This window comes from Monodon monoceros, unplaced genomic scaffold (genome assembly GCF_005190385.1).
Source record: "Monodon monoceros isolate NGI ecotype Baffin Bay Population unplaced genomic scaffold, NGI_Narwhal_1 Super_Scaffold_3, whole genome shotgun sequence".
Classification (NCBI taxonomy): Eukaryota; Metazoa; Chordata; class Mammalia; order Artiodactyla; family Monodontidae; genus Monodon; species Monodon monoceros.
The window spans coordinates 65,981,148-66,000,462 of NW_021703780.1; the positions used below are offsets into that span (position 1 = coordinate 65,981,148).

Consider the following 19,315-nt stretch of genomic DNA (forward strand, 5'->3'; position numbering starts at 1 on the left):
AGGTCCTTTGGGGAGGTACAGCTGTGGGGGCAGATCCAACCATCAGAAGAGTTAGTAACTTTAGCAATGGCATTCATGGTGTCAGATAGTGGACGTTTGTAAGCTGGAGCTGTGACTATGTGAATAAGAAGGGACTTCCCTGGTGGCGCAGTGGATAAGACTCTGCGCTCCCAATGCAGGGGGCCTGGGTTTGATCCTGATCAGGGAACTAGATCCCACATGCATGCCGCAACTAAGAGTTCACATGCCACAACTAAGGAGCCCACCTGCCACAACTAAGACCCGGCGCAACCAAATAAATAAATAAATATTTAAAAAAAAAGTGACGCTGGGTCTGTCAGACCTCATGGTTGGAAGTTGCTAGAAAGATGTTAGGGGATGTTTAAAAAAAAAATCCATGTTAAACATGTTTAAAAAAAAAAAAAAAGGAGGACCATTAGGATGGGTGAGGTTAAAGGAGCCGTGACCTCATGAGAAGCAAAAGAGCAGAGATACAGGGACTTTACTGGAAAGGGAGGGTATTGACACCTGGAAGGAAGCCATTAGCCTCCTTTAAGGTGTTTTTTAAAGGAGTGACAAACTTTGTTTTCCCTGGGATTCCCTGATCCGAGACCTGTGGATCTATACGTTTTTCTGTTTGTTTTTAATTTGGGGGGAATATTTGGAGCTGGATTGTCCATAATGCATAATCCAGCCAAAAGTAGGCCTTGCTTTTGGTTTTCAGGGAGAGTAAGAGTTGCCGCCAAGGCTGAGAGAAAATTCCTTCCCAGTAAATGGACTGGGGCATTTAGGCATGAAAAGAAACTTCTGAGTTATAAGGGTCTTTCCCTGGGTGCAAGTGAGAGGGGTGATGAAATGTTTTAGCTTAGGCCTTCCTTCTACCCCAACAATAGAGCAGGTTTCAAGGGCAAGGGGCCCAGTGTGAGAAGTCAGGACAGAGCACATGGCTCCCGTGTTCACTAGAAACTGGACAAGCTTACCTGCCACATCAATGGTCACCCGCGGTTCCTCCCATGTGATGACTGTCTTCTAGGAAGCCTTGGGAGGTCCCAGGTCCCGTCAATCAACCACTGCCATGACTGGCATGGGGGAATTTCCTCACTCCCTTCAGAGCTGGGGGCATTTTCTCCTCCAGTGGCCCATCTTCTTACAGATTGGGCATGGTGTCTTGGGTAGAGGTTGGGACCTGCTTCCTGGACATTCCTTGCTCCAGTGTTTGGAGCTCCCACAGGTAAAACAGGCTCCCTTTCCTGGCAGAGGTCTTCTGAGAGTACTTTTGGGGTGACCAGGAGGTGGATTAGATCTTGTCATGACAACTGCCAAAAGCCTGGCTTGCCATTTCTTTTTTTTTTAAAGATGGATTTTTTTAAATTGTTACTTTTATTTATTTATGGCTGCGTTGGGTCTTTGTTGCTGCACGTGGGCTTTCTCTAGTTGCAGTGAGTGGGGGCTACTCTTCGTTGTGGTGCGCGGGCTTCTCATTGCAATGGCTTCTCTTTGTTGCAGAGCACGGGTTCTAGGCGTGCAGGCTTCAGTAGTTGTGGCATGCGGGCTCAGCAGTTGTGGCTCACAGGCTCTAGAGCGCAGGCTCAGTAGTTGTGGCACACGGGCTTAGTTGCTCCGCGGCATGTGGGATCTTCCCGGACCAGGACTCGAACCTGCGTCCCCTGCATTGGCAGGTGGACTCTTAACCACTGTACCACCAGGGGGCTTGCCATTTCTTAAGTCATGCTGTTCCTTCCTTTCTTCCTCTATTAAAGACACTGAAAGCCCTGTATCAACAAGAAGGTTGAGAGGGGTTTGGGGCCCCACAGCAAGCTTTGAAGCTTCCGACGGATGTTGGGCTGATTGCCTAGTGAAGTGGGTTGCAAATACAGTGTGTCCCTCAAAAGTGTTTGGGTCTACATTCGTATACTTTCTGAGGGCAACTGCCAATTGGGCCTGAAATAGGGCTGGATTTCCATCTTGGCCTTGGGTGATCTCTTTAACCTTATAGTTAACAGGTTTAATTATGCATCCCTTCAATGAGGCAAAGGCTCATGTGGCCCCCTCTAGTGATACCAAGCTGGCCTGGCTGATAGTCCCAATTGGGATCCATTAGAGGCACTGCAGTCATACCCACAGGGTATTGATAAGGTTGGGCAATGTGTAATCCATCAGCATATGTTTGATGCTGTGCCCAAATACAGGTCTTTTCCTCAGTGGTGCAGCAGTGGAAAAGAACAATATTTAGGTCCTTCCAGGTAAAGTCAGAGGAGAGAGTCAGTCCCTGGAATTCTTGGGTGAACCGGCTAGAGTCCTCCCAGAATCCACCCAAGGGAGTGCGGTGCTGGTTGAGGTCAGACAAAGGAAAAGGGGGGTGGACTCTGGTAATTCCCTGAGGCGCACCTACTACTTCCTGAAGGGGGCAAAGAAGCTCTGGCTGTGCTTTTGGTACAGAAGGGTAAAGGGGCTTTTAGGGCGGGGGAGGGGCTGACGATGGTGAGTGTTGGGGCTAGGGTCTTCTGCCTGGGGGCTTGGGTTCCTCCAGGAATGCCAATAGAGAGGGCTTTTGTGTAGCCTGAAGGGGTCCCAGCCAGCAAGTTTCCCTAACATAGGAGTTGCATAGCTCTGGGTTTTCTCTTAGGGTCATAAAAGCCTGCACATAAGGAACTTCTGTCCATCTTCCTTGCCTTCTGCAAAAGTGTCTAACTGTAGGACGGTATTATAGTTGAGGATTCCATTCTCTGACCAGGCCTGATGGTCCTCAAGTTTATATTGGTGTCAGGCTGTTTTACAAAATAAAACGAGATTTCTTCGTTTTAAAGAATATAGAGGGACTTCCCTGGTGGTCCAGTGGTTGAGAGTCCGCCTTCCAATGTGGGGGATGTGGGTTTGATCCCTGGTTGGGGAACTGGGGTCCTGCGTGTGGCGGGGCAACTAGGCCTGAGTGCCACAACTACTGAGCCCGTGTGCTCCAACTAGAGAGGCACGAGCTCTGGAGCCAGAAAGCTGCAGCTGGAGAGAAGCCCACGTGCTGGGAGAGATTATGCATGCTGCAGCAAGGATTCCGCCTGCTGCAACTAAGACCAGAGGCGGCCTAATTAATTAATTAAAAAAGAAAGTAATGTTAATTTTAAAAATAACGTTTGCATTTAAGCAATTGATGTTGTCTGATACCGATATCATCTTCAATATTTGTAATAATAAAAAAAAAATCTAGAGAAAACTTGTTCCAGTGACTCAGAATGATCCCAAGGGGTGAGGCCTTGGGGATGGAGATGTTTCCCATTGTTCCTTCAGGGAGAGAGTACTTCTGTAACAGGAGCACTAGCGTTAGGAGCTCCTGTGGGGGCTCCCTAAGACAGGATTGGTTCCAGAGGTCCCTGTTCACCTAGTCCCCTCGACCCTAGCCAAAATAGGGGTTATCTCCTCCCCCATATGGCGGTCCTGCTGGCCCCAGCGTCCGGGGGCCGTGTCCTAACCTGGCGTCCCTGGTAACCCGGATGAGCAACCTTCCAGAAGTCTTCTCTATAGCTTCTATGGCCAATGATTAATTCCTGTGTTCCAGGGTTTGCTCTCCTGGAACGGACATCCTCATAGTTTTAGGACGTATTTGGTCAGGGAACCATCCTTTCTCGAAAAGCGTGATAAGTTTCTGAAAACAGGCATTGGCTATTAAGGGAGGTGGTTTGTGAAAAAGCTTCTCTTTTCCCGTCCTTATCGTGGGCGGCGCCCCCATCGCCAGGCTGCCCTCTCCTCCCCGCCATGGGCTCGCGGCAGCGGGCGGCGGGCGGGTAAGGGAGGGGATATGGCGGCGCCAGGCGGAGGCACCGTGACTGCACTTAAGTAGACGGAGAATCCCGGAGCCTCCCGATCCCGCAACCCTGGTGAGCCAAGGACACCAGCACACGCGGGTTACCTCTGGGGCACGTACGCCGGGGGCGTGGCCTCAAGGGCAACGCAGCCCCGCCCGAGCTCCCTTGCCTTTAGGGCGAGGCGGAGGCGGGGGCGGGGGCGGGGCCGGATCCCCGCCAAGAGGCAGCCCACTGAGGCGGTGCGCAGCTAATGATGGCGGTCTGGGCGCGGTCCCACCGCCGTGGGCCCTGACCGAGGGGCGCGTGACGGCCCCACTCCCAACACGCAGACCGCTTGTGGCACGAGGGAACTCGCGAAGGGACCGCGGCAAGACCACAGCACGAAGTCTCTTACAGTCTATTTAAGTAAGGCTACATTTTATATTTCCACACGGTTGTAGCTGATGACTGTTAATTAAGTGGTGGATGAGGCAAACCCCTGAGGGCAAAGCTCCTGTAGTTGCGGTCTGTAGCCTCTGAGAAGGGCTGGAAACTTTTCCTGACGTGCCCTGCGCAATGAGAAGTTCCAAGCGGGAGCGGCGAAGTTGGAAAATGTTTGGCAGAGTTTTTTTCCCCCCATTTCCATCGCAGTAAGGCGCGAAAGTAAGAGTGAGGTAGGTACGAAGAGAGGAGACAAGGATAGTGAGGCATAGATGCACCAGTAAAAGGGAAGCCGGGGGTGGAGGTGGGGGCGGTGTTATGCTTTTAACTAAACGCGCCTAAAACGTTGCGTGGAAGTTACCTTGAGGTGGGCGGGCAGACCTATCGTCTCTCTAGTCCGGTCCACGACCCAGTCGTCCTCTGGAGGGAGACTTCTTGTGGTAAACTGAAGGTAGCCCTCAGCCTGTCTGGGTGGTCCTGGAGCTCCCTCTCAACAGGGGGTCCCTCGGCTTGGGCGAAGGTGGTTCCGGCCACTCTGCTCACTGATCCTCCTGGCGCGGCGTAGGGGATAGTGAGCCCTCTGCAGAGGTAGACCCTTGAGAGAATATCGCAACCCACGAAGTTGGAATGTACTGAGCAAAGGTATTGGGGGCAAAAAATGGAGCTGAGGGGATGACACGGAGACGGGAAGATTCAAGCTCGTCCACAGGGCGGAATCCTGTGGAGAGCCTTGCCCCAGAGCTCTATTCAGCCAGAGCGCTCTCTCTCCGTTCCTCCCGCCCCACTGTGGCAGCTCTCACCTCCTCTCCTGGTGTGGGGGGTCCTGAGAGGTTGAGGGGTCGCTGAGGGTCTGAAAAAATGTGCCCACCCCAGCCTCCTGCAGAAAAAGGTAAGTAGCCTACCATTGCCACCCCTGTGGGCGCGGGGCATCAGCACGAAAGATGCAGTTTTCGCAGTCTGGGGAAGAGGGCTAGAACTGGGGAAAGCAAGGGAAGGAGGGGGGGTGGTTAAAAGGAAGTGAAAAGGGAGGGAGGAGGGAAATGAAGGAGACTTGGGGTGGGGGAGGGGGGAAGAGCAAGAGGAAGAGAGTAAAACAGGGAAGTTTTATACCTGAGGACTCTTGCCAAGATATCAGGGTTTGTATGTTTGTTTTTAAGAAAAATCGCTTTATTCTTTCTGTGAAAACAGTACATGCTCCCCATGAACAGTTTAAGCAGGAAAGTACAAAAAGAAACTTAATTACCTCTTGGACTTCCCTGGTGGCGCAGTGGTTAAGAATCTGCCTGTCAGTGCAGGGGACACTGGTTCTATCCCTGGTCCTGGAAGATTCCACATGCCCCAGAGCAACTAAGCCCGTGCCATGCGCCTCAACTACTGAGCCCGCGTGCCACAACTACTGAAGCTCCCATGCCTAGAGCCTGTGCTCTACAACAAGAGAAGCCACCGCAGTGAGAAGCCCACGCACCACAACAAAGAGTAGGCCTTGCTCACCACAACTAGAGAAAGCCTGCGCGCAGCAATGAAGAGACAATGCAGCCAAAAATAAATAAATAAATAACCTCAAGTTTTATCATTCAAATATAACCATCATTGACATTTCTGGTATAGCACCCTAGACATATTTCTATGCGGTTTTACAGGAAGAATGGAAGATAGAAATACTTTCATAAAAATGGGATCATGCCAATATGTTTATTTTTTTAGTTAAGATTTAATTTTACTTGATTCTGGGCTTCCCTGGTGGCGCAGTGGTTGAGAGTCTGCCTGCCGATGCAGGGGACAGGGGTTTGTGCCCCGGTCCGGGAAGATCCCACGTGCTGCGGAGCGGCTGGGCCCGTGAGCCATGGCCACTGAGCCTGCACGTCTGGAGTCTGTGCTCCGCAACGGGAGAGGCCACAACAGTGAGAGGCCTGCGTACCGCAAAAACAAAACAAAAGATTTAATTTTACTTGATTCTAATTGAAGAAAATGAATATGAAGTGAAACTGAAGAAACTTAGAACTTCTCATACATTTCTTCATCACTAAAGATATTTTTTCCCCCTGAAAGATCCCTGTACGTTTAAGAAAAGAGACAGTGACATTTAGAGGTAAACTTTCCTTTAGTCTCAGGGAATGGGAGGAGAGAGAGTTTGACCTGTGGTCAGCCTTCTTACAACATGAATAGGAGGAGGGTGAGCTGATGCTAGCTCTTCCTGAAGCACACTGCACCTGGTCTGGGGGTTGCTGACTAACCCGTCATTAATGCACTGCCAATGCACGGATGTGTGTGAGGCAGACACCCACAGGTGCTAGGGGCTGGCGAGGTATTTCAGGGGAGGGAGCCCAGGCGCTGCAGCTTCTCTGTGGTGATGTGGTCTGCACTCATGTTGGTTCCCATTCCTCAGGGATGGTGGCTTGACGGACTGTGTCTGGGTCTCACAGGCCCTGGGACACTGGGCTCCCTGTTCTGGATCCTTTCTCCAAGCGAAATAACTTTGGTGCTGGGACAGCCTCTTGTGTCTCGTAAGTTTGATTCACAAAATGTGAAACTCACCCTGGTGGTCTTGCAGCATTATGCTTTTTTTTATTAACCATATTTTCATTGTAGACCATATTGATTGATTAATCCTTGTTGAGAAATTGAGAACGTTTCTCATTAATTAGTATTTTTACACTGCATTAAAATGGTAATTAGAGCATTGATTAATAGTTTTACACTGTCCAATTTCATCAATTTAATCATGTTTAAATTCTGTTCTGTAACATTAATTTACTTAGTTATTTAATATTCATTCTATATCTAATGCATGCACAAGACACCACCAGTCCTTTTATGTCAGCTTTTTCATTCCTGAGTTTAAAGTTTTGATTTACTTTTTTTTTAGATGAAAGTTTTTTTTTAAAACATTTATTTTATTATTTATTTATTTATTTTGGCCGCATCGGGTCTTAGGTGCAGCATGAAGGCTCTTTATTTTTGGCTACGTTGGGTCTTTGTTGCTGCATGCGGGCTTTCTCTAGTTGTGGTGAGCGGGAGCTACTCTTTGTTGTGGTGCGTGGGCTTCTCATTGTGGTGGCTTCTCTTGTTGCGGAACACGGGCTCTAGGAGCGTGGGCTTGAGTAGTTGTGGCACGTGGGCTCAGTAGCTGTGGTTCGCAGGCTCAGTAGTTGTGGTGCACGGGCTTCGTTGCTCTGTGGCATGTGGGATCTTCCCAGACCAGGGCTGGAATCTGTGTCCCCTGCATTGGCAGGCGGATTCTTAACCACTGCGCCACCATGGAAGTCCCTTGATTTACTTGTTAATTGTTGGAATTTTATTAACTAGTTTTTATTTTCCACGAAAGGCTCATGGTCCCCATATTCTGAGTTCTTTTATATATTTGACAATGCCGTTTCCCCCTCTTTCCATGTTTGTTATTACAAAGATTAAGTTTTTTTCTTCCAGTTTTATTGAGATATAATTGATATACAGCCCTGTGTTAAGTTTAAGATGTACAGCATAATGATTTCACTTACCTGCATCATGAAATGGTTATCACAATAAGTTTAGTGAACATGCATCATCTCATATAGATACAAAATTAAAGAAATAGAAAAAAAATTTTTCTTGTGATGGGAACTCTTAGGATTTACTCTTTTAACAACTTTCATATATAACGTACAGCAGTATTAATTGTATTTATCATGCTGAACCTTACATCCCTAGTACTTATTTACCTTATAACTGGAAGTTTGTACCTTTTGACTTACTTCATCCAGTTTCCTCTCCCCCTTACCTCCCACCTCTGGTTACCACAAATCTGATCTCTTTTCTCTGAATGTTTGTTTTTGAAGTATAATAGACATACAACGCTATGTTAGTTCCTGGTATACAACATAGTGATTTGGTATTTCTATACATCTTAAAATGATCATCATGAGAAGTCTAGTTAGTCACCATACAGAGATACTACATAGTTATTGACCATATTCCCCACACTGTACATTTTATACAGGTGACTTATTTGCAACTGGAAGTTTGTAGCTTTTAATCTCCCTCACCTATTTCTTTCCTTCCCCAGCCCCTTCCCTCTGGCAACTACCTGTTTGTTCTCTGTATCTATAACTCTGTTTCTGTTTTGTTATGTTTGTTCATTTGTTTTTTAGATTTCACACATAAGTGAAATCATACAGTGTTTGTCTTTCTCTGTCTAACTTATTTCGCTTAGCATAACACTTGCTAGGTCTGTCCATGTTGTTGCAAATGGCAAGATTTCATTCTTTTTTATTCTTTTTTACATACATCTGTATGTCTTTTTTGAAAAGATGTTTATTCAAATCCTCTGCCGATTTTTTAATTGGGTTTGGATTTTTTTGTTGTTGAATTGTATGAGTTCTTTGTATATTTTGGATATTAACCCCTTATCAGATATATCATTTGCAGTTATTTTCTGCCATTTAGTAAGTGGCCTTTTTGCTTTGTTAATAATTTCCTTTGCTGTGCAAAAGCTTTTTAGTTTGATGAGTCCCATTTGTTTATTTTTGCTTTTGTTTCCTTTGCCTGAGGGGACACATCCAAAAAAATTATTATTAAGACCAATGTCAAAGAGCTTACAGCCTGTGTTTTCTTCTAGAAGTTTTATGGTTTCAGGTCTTAACTTTTTTTTTTTTTTTTTTTTTTTTTTGCGGTATGTGGACTTCTCACTGTTGTGGCCTCTCCCGTTGCAGAGCGCGGAGCACAGGCTCTGGACGCACAGGCTCAGCGGCCATGGCTCACGGGCCCAGCTGCTCCGCGGCATGTGGGATCCTCCCAGACCGGGGCACGAACTCGTGTCCCCTGCATCGGCAGGCGGACTCTCAACCACTGCGCCACCAGGGAAGCCCTTAATTTAACTTTTTAATCCATTTATATTTATTTTTATTTTTTATTGAAGTATAGTTGACATACAATACTATAATGGGTCTTTAATCCATTTTTTTTAAGATTTTTTTTTTTTTTTTTTGGCTGCATCGCGTCTTTGTTGCAGCATGCGGGATCTTTGTTGAGGCATGTGGTATCTTCATTGTGGTGCACGGGCTTCTCTCTAGTTGTGGCATGCAGGTTTTCTCTTCTCTAGTTGTGGCATGCAGGCCAGAGCGCATGGGCTCTGTAGTTTGTGGCACGCAGGTTCCAGAGCACGTGGGCTCTGTAGTTTGTGGCATGTGGGCTCTAGTTGAGGCATGCAAGTTCAGTAGTCGTGGCGTGCGGCCTTAGTTGCCTCCTGGCATGTGGGATCTTAGTTCTCTTACCAGGGATCAAACCCACGTCCCCTGCATTGTAAGGCGGGTTCTTTACCACTGGACCACCAGGGAAGACCCTTTCCCATTGTATATTCTTGCCTCCCTTGTCATAGATTCATCGATTAATTGTCCATATAATCGTGCATATAATTAACCCATATACATGTGGGTTCATTTCTGGGCTTTCTGTTCTGTTCCATTGATCTATGTGTCTGTTTTTGCACCAGTACCATATTGTTTTGATGACCATAGCTTTGAAATCGGAGTGTGATACCTCCAGCTTTGTTCTTCATTCTCAAAATTTTTTTGGCTATTTGGGGACTTTCATGTTCCCATACAAATTTTAGAATTAATTGTTCTCGTTCTGTGAAGAATGCCATTGGCATATCGATAGAGATTGCATTGAATCTGTAGATGGCTTTGAATAGTATGGTCATTTTATCAGTGTTAATTCTTCCAATCCATGAACATAATATATCTTTCCATATGTTTGTGTCGTCTTCAATTTCTTTCATCAGCCTCTTACAGTTTTCTGAGTACAGATCTTTAACCTCCTTAGTTAGATTTATTCCTAGGTATTTTATTCTTTTTGATTCAATTGTAAATGGGATTGTTTTCTTAATTTCTTTTTTGGATAATTTGTTCTAAGTGTATAGAAATGTAATAGACTCCTGGGCTGGGGAGCCCAAAGAGGGGTTCAGATCACTCGCTCCTTGGGCAGAACCTCTGCGATTATAATTGTCCTTCCATTTGTGGCTCTCCCATCTGGGGGTATGGGTCTTGACTATACCACATCTTTGTCCCTCCTACCCATCTCCTTGTGGTTCCTTGTTTATCTCCTTAGTTGTAGGTCTTTTCTGCTAGTCTTCTGGTTTTCCTCATCAGTAGTTGCTCTGTAGAGTTGTAATTTTCGTATGCCCGTGAGCTCAGGGTTTTCTTACTCCACTGTCCACTGGCCACTCCCCCCATGAAAGATTTCAAAGATTAGGTTTTATTAGTTTATTTTGCTCAATTTTAATACAATTTCTTCTTAATAAAAAGATCCCCTTGCTTCCGGTGATACTTCTCCCTTTTTATTATAAAAACTGTATATATAAAAAAGTAGAATACCTCTATGAACCCATCCTTTTAGAATTATCAACTTCTGCCTAGTATTTTTCATATATACCCCCATTCTTTTCCTCCCTCCCCTTCCAGAATTTTTTTTTTATAAATTTATTTATTTAATTTTGGCTGCGCAGCCTTTCTCTAGTTGCAACGAGTGGGGGCTACTCTTTGTTGTGGAGCATAGGCTCAAGGTGCACGGGCTTCTGTAGTTGTGGCATGTGGGCTCAGTAGTTGTGGCTCGTGGGCTGTAGAGCACAGGCTCCGTAGCTGTGGCACATGGGCTTAATTGCTCTGCAGCATGTGGGATCTTCCCAGACCAGGGCTCAAACCCGTGTCCCCTGCATTGGCAGGCGGATTCTTAACCACTGTGCCACCAGGGAAGTTCCCAGAATTTTAAAAATGTAAATCAGGTATATTCTTATCCTTTTAATTAAAACAATATACAACATTTATTGAGCATTTACTGTGTTCAGGAATCTATTATTGTATATATACATGTTATTATACATATTGTGCATAGGTTATTTCATTTTATCCAGTAGCTGTATTAAGTACATTTTATTAATATACCCATTATACAGATGTGAAATAAATTTGTATTGAAAAATGCACACAATTCATAGAGGTAAACCTCAGATTTTTTCACAAAGTGAGCATACTTTATAACCATAACTCAGATTAGTGATGGGGATGTTTGCCTCCTGACTTTTTACTTGAATAAAAGGTTGACTGGTTTTAATACTTTGGGGTCAGATTTCCTAGTTTTTACCTAATATCCTTTTCCTGCTCCAGGATCTCATCCAGGACACCACATTATATTTAGTTCTTGAGTCTCCTTAGGCTCTGTTGGAGGAGGTCATCCAGAGAGGCAATCAGAGGCTCTTCACCCCCTCTCTGTCCTTGAAATGTATGTTCTGTCTGCCATTCCCATAGTGGGAGCTGTTTCAAGGATGCAACCTTGACAGAGTAATGTGTTGTTGAGAACATCTGGATGGTATACATGACGAAACCCCATTAAGGCCTCTCTATAAACTTTTAAGATTCTGGTGGGTGGGTGCAGAGATCTGCTTGTCTGCAGCTGCCCAGGACAGCCTTGCAAGTAAGTTCCCTTGCTTATTAAACCTGCCACATACTAATCTGGAGTGATCTGCCTCTTGCTTCGGTCCTTGCTGTCAGTGTACAGGGCCAATTTGTGAACCAACAGCCTCCTCTAAATAAAAAAAAAAAAAATTTATGTCCATTTTTCTCCAGTTTTATTGAGATATAATTGACATACATCAGTATATAAGTTTAAGGTGTACAGCATAATGGTTTAACTTACATATATTGTGAAATGATTACCATAATAAGTTTAGTTAACATCCGTCATCTCATATAGCTATAATAAAAAGAAAAATTTTTAAAAAGAAAAAAAATTTTTCCTTGTGATGAGAACTCTTCGGATCTGCTCTCTTAACAACCTTCATGTATATCATATAGCAGTGTCAACTATAGTCATCATGTTGTACATTACATCCCTAGTACTTATTTATCTTGTAACTGGAAGTTTGTACCTTTTTTTTTTTTTGCGGTACGCGGGCCTCTCACTGTTGTGGCCTCTTACGTTGTGGAGCACAGGCTCCGGATGCGCAGGCTCAGCGGCCATGGCTCACGGGCCCAGCCGCTCCAGTGGCATGTGGGATCTTCCTGGACCGGGGCACGAACCCGTGTCGCCTGCATCGGCAGGCGGACTCTCAACCACTGCGCCACCAGGGAAGCCCGAAGTTTGTACCTTTTGACCACCTTCCTCATGGTCCACACTCTTTCCTTCAGAACTTGGTAGACATTTCTTCTAGCTTTGAGTGTTGGCTGTAGAAAAGTCTGATGCCTGTCTGATTTTAAAACAAATATTGAGAAGTATTTTACATATATAAAATGCATAGATTTTTAAGGGTATAAGTCTGTGAATTTTGACAAATGTGTACATCCATGTAAACATCACTCAAATCTAAATTTCTCATTACTCCTGAAAGTTCCCTCAGGCCCCTTTCCAGTAACTACTGCCTCCTCCCAGAGACAACCAGTGTTCTGATTTTGATCATCATAGACGAGTTTTTGCCTGTTACGGAACTTTATATGAATGGAATCATACCATATATACTTTTGTGTCTGAATTTTCTCTCAATCTGTTTACCATCATGTTGTTCATGTTTTTGTGAGAATCAGGTCTTTGTTCCTTTTTATTGCTGAGTAGTATTCCATTGTACAAATATATCATAATTTGGTTATCCATTCTGCTGTTGATGTATATTTTGGATTGTGTTCAATTTTTAAAGCTTTGCATATATATATACACTTATATATGCACATACATATATGCATATACATACACACACACTCACATACACACTATGAACACTACTTATGGTCAAGTCTTTTTGTAGACATAGGTTTTCACTTCTCTCTAGTAAATGCCTCAGAGTGGAACAGCTGAGTCATAAGGTCAATGTTTTTTTAAAATCTTTATTAGAAATTCCAAATGGTTTTCTCAAATAAAATGACACAATTTCTGAATTGTGTCATTTTACAGCAGTGTATGAGAATTCCAGTTACTCCACCTCTTTGTCACCTGTCTGTGTGTAGTGGTATCTCACTGTGGTTTTAATTTGTATTTATCTGGTGATTAATTATATTAAAAATCTCATGTACTTTTTGGCTATTCGTAGATCTTCTTTTTTGAAGTATTTGTTCAAGTCTTTTGCCCATTTTTATTGGGTTATTTATCTTCTAATATTGATTTGTAGGAGTTCTTTATATATTCAGGATGAGTCCTTTATCAGATAAATGTATTGTGAATCTTTTTCCTACTCTGTAACTTTGCTTTTAATTATCTTGCTCTGTTAATGACTTAAATTTGGCTGAAGTACAATTTATCAGTTTTTTTTTAATTGTTAGTGGTTTTATGTCCTATCTGGAAATTCTATGCTTGCTCGAGGTTTATGAAAATTTCCCCTATTTTTTGTCTGTACTTTTTTTAATGAGGTAAAATTAACATAACATCAACTAATTTTTTAAAAATTTATTTAATTTATTTATTTTGGCTGCTCCGGGTCTTAGTTGCAGCATGCAGGATCTTCGTTGCAGCATGCGGGTTCATAGTTGCAGCATGCAGGCTTCTTAGTTGTGGCATGCGGACTCTTAGTAGTGGCATGCATGTGGGATCTAGTTCCCCTACCAGGGATGGAACCCCGGCCTCCTGCATTGGCCCCCTGCATTGGGAGGGTGGAGTCTTACCCACTGGACCACGAGGAAAGTTCCTAAAGTAAATAATTTTAAAGTGAACAATTAATTCAGTGGCATTTAGTAAATTCACAATGTTGCACAACCAACACCTCTATCTATTTCAAAACATTTTCATCACCTCCAAAAAAACCCTGTACCGTTAAGCAGTTACTCCCCATCCCTCCCTCCTTCAGCCCCTGGCAAAACCATCAGTCAGTCTGCTTTCTATCTCTGTTGATTTACTTATCCTGGATATTGCATATACATGGAATCATGCAATATGTGACTTTGTGTGTTTGGCTTCTTTCACTTAGCGTAATGTTTTTTATGTTCATCCATGTTTTACTAGTACTTCATTCCTTTTCATGGCTGAATGATATTCCATTGTATGTATATACCACATTTGCTTATCCATTCATCCACTGATGAACATTTGAGTTGTTTCCACTTTTTGTTTATTGCAAATAGTGCTGGTATAAACATTCATGTACAGATATTTATTTGAGTACCTGTTCTCAATTCTTGTGGGGTTTGGGCCTAGGATTGGAAATGCTGGATCATATGGAATTCTATGTTTAACATTTTGAGGAACCACAGCTGAACCATTTTCACATTCCCACCAGCAACATATGAGAGTTCCAGTTTTTTCACATCCTCTCCAATACTTGTTTTGTTTTGTTTAGTCATCCTAATGGGTGTGAAGTGGTATCTCATTGTTTGTTTGTTTGTTTTTTAAATTTCTGGCCACACCGTGCGGCATGCGGGATCTTAGTTCCCTGACCAGGGCTTGAACCTGTGCCCCCCTGCAGTGGAAGCAGAGTCTTAACCACTGGACCACCAGGGAAGTCCCTGATTGTAGTTTTGATTTGCATTTCTGTAATGACTAATGGTATTGAGCATCTTTTCATGAGTTTGTTGGCCATTTGCATAACTTCTTTGGAGAAATGTCTGCTCAAGTCCTTTACCCATTTTAAAATTGGCTTGTTTGCATCTTTGTTGTTGAGTTATGAGTCCTTTATATATTCTGGATACTAGACCCTTCTCAGGTATATGATTTGCAAGTATTTTCCCCTATTTTGTAGGTTGTCCTTTTTGCTTTCTTTATTTTTGGCTGTGCTGTGCTGCATGCAGGATCTTAGTTCCCCGACCAAGGATCAAGGCCACACCCCCTGCAGTGGAAGTGTGAAGTCTTAACCACTGGACTGCCAGTGAAGTCCCAGTCTTTTTGCTTTGTTGATAATATCCTTTGATGCACAAAAGTTTTTAATTTTAATGAAGTGATTTATCTATTTTTTCTTTTGTTGCTCATGCTTTTGGTGTCATGTCTAGGAATCCATTTTGCCAAATCCAAGCTCATAAATATTTGTCTTCTTATAAGAATTTTATGGTTTCAGCTTTTATATTTAGGTCATTGATCCATTTTAATTTTTATATATGCTGGTAGGAGTCCAACTTCATTATTTTGCATATGGATATCCAGGTGTCCCAGCACTATGTCTATCTGTCTATCCTTATGCCAGTACCACAGTGTTTTCTTTTTTTTTTCGATTGAAGTATAGTTGATTTACATTGTTGTGCCAGTCTCTGCTGTACAGGAGAGTGACTCAGTTATACACATATAGACATTCTTTTTTCAATTCTTTTTTAAATATTATTTTCCATTATGTTTTATCACAGGATATTGAATATAGTTCCCTGTGCTATACCGTAGGACCTTGTTGTTTATCCATCCTGTATATAATAGTTTACATCTGCTAATCCCACACTCCCAGTCCTTCCCTCCCCCACTCCCCTCCCCCTTGGCAACCACAAGTCTGTTCTCTATGTCTATGAGTCTGTTTCTGTTTTGTAGAGAGGTTCATTTGTGCCATAGTCAAGATCCCACATATAAGTGATATCATATGGTATTTGTCTTTGTCTGTCTGACTTCATTTAGTATAATAATATCTAGTTGCATCCATGTTGCTGCAAATGGCATTATTTCGTTATTTTTTATGGCTGAGTAGTATTCCGTTGTGTTTATGTATCACATCTTCTTTAACCATTCATCTGTCAATAGACAGGTTGTTTCCATGGCTTGGCTATTGTGAATAGTGCTGCTGTGAACATAGAAGTGCATGTTATCATTTTGTTTTTATTTATTTTTTTTGAATTTTATTTTATTTTTATACAGCAGGTTCTTATTAGTTATCTATTTTATACATTATCTTTTTGAATTATAGTTTTGTCTGGGTATATGCCCAGCAGTGGGATTTCTGGATCATATGGTAATTCTGTTTTTAGTTTTCTGAGGAACCTCCACACTTTTCCATAGTGGCTGCAGCAACTTACATTCCCACCAACAGTGTAGGAGGGTTCCCTTTTCTCCACACCCTCTCCAGCATTTATTATTTGCAGACTTAAAAGAAAAAAAAAATTTATTTATTTTTGTCTGCGTTGGGTCTTTGTTGCTGTGCGCGGGCTTTCTCTAGATGCAGCAAGCAGGGACTACTCTTTGTTGCAGTGCACAGGCGTCTCACTGCAGTGGCTTCTCTTGTTGCAGAGCATAGGCTGTAGGCGCAGGGGCTTCAGTAGTTGCATCATGTGGGCTCAGTGGTTGTAGCATGTGGGCTCAGTAGCTGTGGCGCACAGGCTTAATTTCTCTGTGGCATGTGGGATCTTCCCGGACCAGGGCTCGAACCTGTGTCCCCTGCATTGGCAGGTGGATTCTTAACCACTGCACCACCAGGGAAGTCCTGTAGACTTTTTAATGATGGCCATTCTGACCGGTGTGAGGTGGTACCTCACTGTAGTTTTGATTTGCATCTCTCTAATAATTAGTGATGTTGAGCATCTTTTCATGTCCCTACTGATCATCTGTATGTCTTCTTTGGAGAAATGTCTATTAAGGTCTTCTGCCCATTTTTTGATTGGGTTGTTTATTTTTGTTGTTGAGTTGTATGAGCTGTTTGTATATTTTGGAGATTAAGCCCTTGTCTGTCACATCATTTGCAAGCATTTTCTCCCATTCCATAGATTGTCTTTTCGTTTTTTTTTTTATGGTTTCCTTTGCTGTGCAAAACTTGTAAGTTTGGTTAGGTCCCATTTGTTTATTCTTGTTTTTATTTCTATTGCCTTGGGAGACTGACCTAAGAAAACGTTGGTACGATTTATGTCAGAATGTTTTGCCTATGCTCTCTTCTAGGAGTTTTATGGTGTCATGTCTTATGTTTAAGTCTTTAAGCCATTTTGAGTTTATTTTTGTGCATGGTAGTACCACACTATTTTTATTACTGTAGTTTTGTAGTAAATTTTGAAACCAGAAAATGTGAGCCTTCCAAATTTATTCTTATTTTTTTAAAGATTGTTTCGCTATTCAAGATTCATTGCAATTCCGTAATAATTTGAAGATCTGCTTTTTCATTTCTGTAAATAAGATCATTGGAATTTTGATAGGAATTGCATTGGATGTGTAGATCACTTTGTGGAGTACAGTTGTCCCTTGGTATCTGTGGGTGATTGGTTCCAGGACCTCCCTTGTATACCAAAATCCACAGATGCTCAAGTCCCTTATATAAGATGGCAAAGTATAGTGGATATGTAGTGTATCCATGGATATATCCTCTGTATCCATGGATGTGGAATCTGTGGATAGGGAGGGCCAACTGTATTGCCATCTTAACAAAAATGATTAAGTCCTCAAATCCATGAATACAAGATGTTTTCCCATTTGTTTGGGTCTTGTATAATTTCTTTCAGCAATGTTTTGTAGTTTCCATGTACAAGTCTTTCACCTCCTTGAGTAAATTTATTCCTAGATATATTATTCTTTTTGATAGTATTGTGAATTGTGGAATTGTTTTCTTAATTTCCTTTTCAGATTGTTCATTGCTGATGTACAATAACACAGCTGGTTTTGTGTGTTGATTTGGTATCTACAACTTTGCTGAATTCATTTATTAGCTCTAATAGTTAAAAGAATTATTTGGGATGTTCTTTTTTTTGGCCACACCACATGACATGCCAGATCTTAGTTCCCTGACCAGGGATTGAACCCATGCCCCCTTCAGTGGAAGCGCGGAGTTCTAACCACTGGACCACCAGGGAATTCCCTATTTGGGATGTTCTATCTGTAGGATCATGTCATCTGTGAACAGAGATAACTTTACTCTTTCCTTTCCAATTTGGATGCATTTAATTTATTTTTTCTTACCTAATTGCTGGTTAGAATTTCAGTACGGTGTTGAAAAACAGTGAAGTGGGCATTCTTGTCTTGTTCCTAATCTTGGTGGTGGGGGAACACCCTCAGTCTTTCACCTTTGAGTTTGATGTTAGCTGGGGTTTTTTTCATAAGTGCTCTTTGTCATGTTGAGGATCTTCCATTTTCGTTTGTTTGTTTTCTGAGTGTTTTTCTCCTGAAAGGATGTTGGATTTTGTCATAAGCTTTCACTGCATCAATTGAGAGAATCATGTGAATTTCCCCCCTTTGTTCTATTAATGTGTTCTATTACTTTGGATGGTTTTGTATGTTGAACCTTAAATCCTGGGGAAAAATCCCACTTGGTCATGGTGTGCAATCCTTTTAACATGCTGTAGGATCTCCATTATTAATATTTTGTTGAGGATTTTTGCATCTATGTTCATAAGGGATATTGATATGCAGTTTTCTTTTCCTGTAATGTCCCTCTCTGGATTTGCTATGACGGTGGCCTCATAGAATGACTAAGAAGTATTCTCTCCTATTTTCTGGAAGAGTTTGAAAAGGATTGATATTAATTCTTTAAATATTCATTTAGAATTCAATAGCAGCGCCATCTGATCCTAAACTTTTTTGGTTGGGAAGTTTTTGATTAGTGATTCAGTCTCTTTGTTATAGGTCTATTCAGATTTCCTGTTTCTTCTTGGGTCAAGTTTCATAATTTGTGTGTTTCTAGGAATTTGTCCATTTCATCTATATTATCCATTTCATTAGAGTACAGTCGTTCCTAGTATTCTCTTATAATTCTTTTAAAAACCACTATATTGAGGCATGATTGACATACAAAAAGCTGTACATATTTAACATATACAACTTCATGAGTTTGGAGATAAGTATACTCCCATAAGATCACCAGAATCAAGGCCGTGAAGGTATTCATCAGATCCAAAAGATTCCTTCCATCCCTTTATTTATTTATTAAGTTAAATAATTTTTTCTTTTGTGGTAAGGGCCCTTAACCTAAGATCTACCTTCTTAGCAAATTTTAAGTATACAATACAGTATTGTTTAATTAACATAGGCTCTATGTTTACAGTAGACCTCCAGAATTTACTCAGACACTTCTCCATTTCCCTCTCCTCCCAGCCCTGGTAATCATTATTCTACTCTCTGCGAGTTCGACTGTTTTAGATTCCTCATAAAGGTGGGATCATGCAGTATTTGTCCTTCTATGTCTTGCTTATTTCATGTGGCATAATGTCCTCCAGGTCCATCCATGTTGTTGCAAATGGAAGGATTTCACTCTTTTTCAT

At 42.4% G+C, this 19,315-nt stretch overlaps 1 protein-coding gene across 1 annotated transcript in view; it reads left to right on the plus strand.

Annotated features, from left to right (window-relative positions):
- The first annotated feature begins 4,039 nt into the window (after window positions 1–4,039).
- Window positions 4,040–19,315, plus strand: part of LOC114907918 (IQ domain-containing protein F2-like) — a 91,962-nt gene continuing 76,686 nt past the window's right edge. The window contains exon 1 of the mRNA XM_029244029.1: window positions 4,040–4,202. The gene's annotated coding sequence lies outside the window, so the exon portion shown is untranslated. The remainder of the gene's footprint in view (window positions 4,203–19,315) is intronic.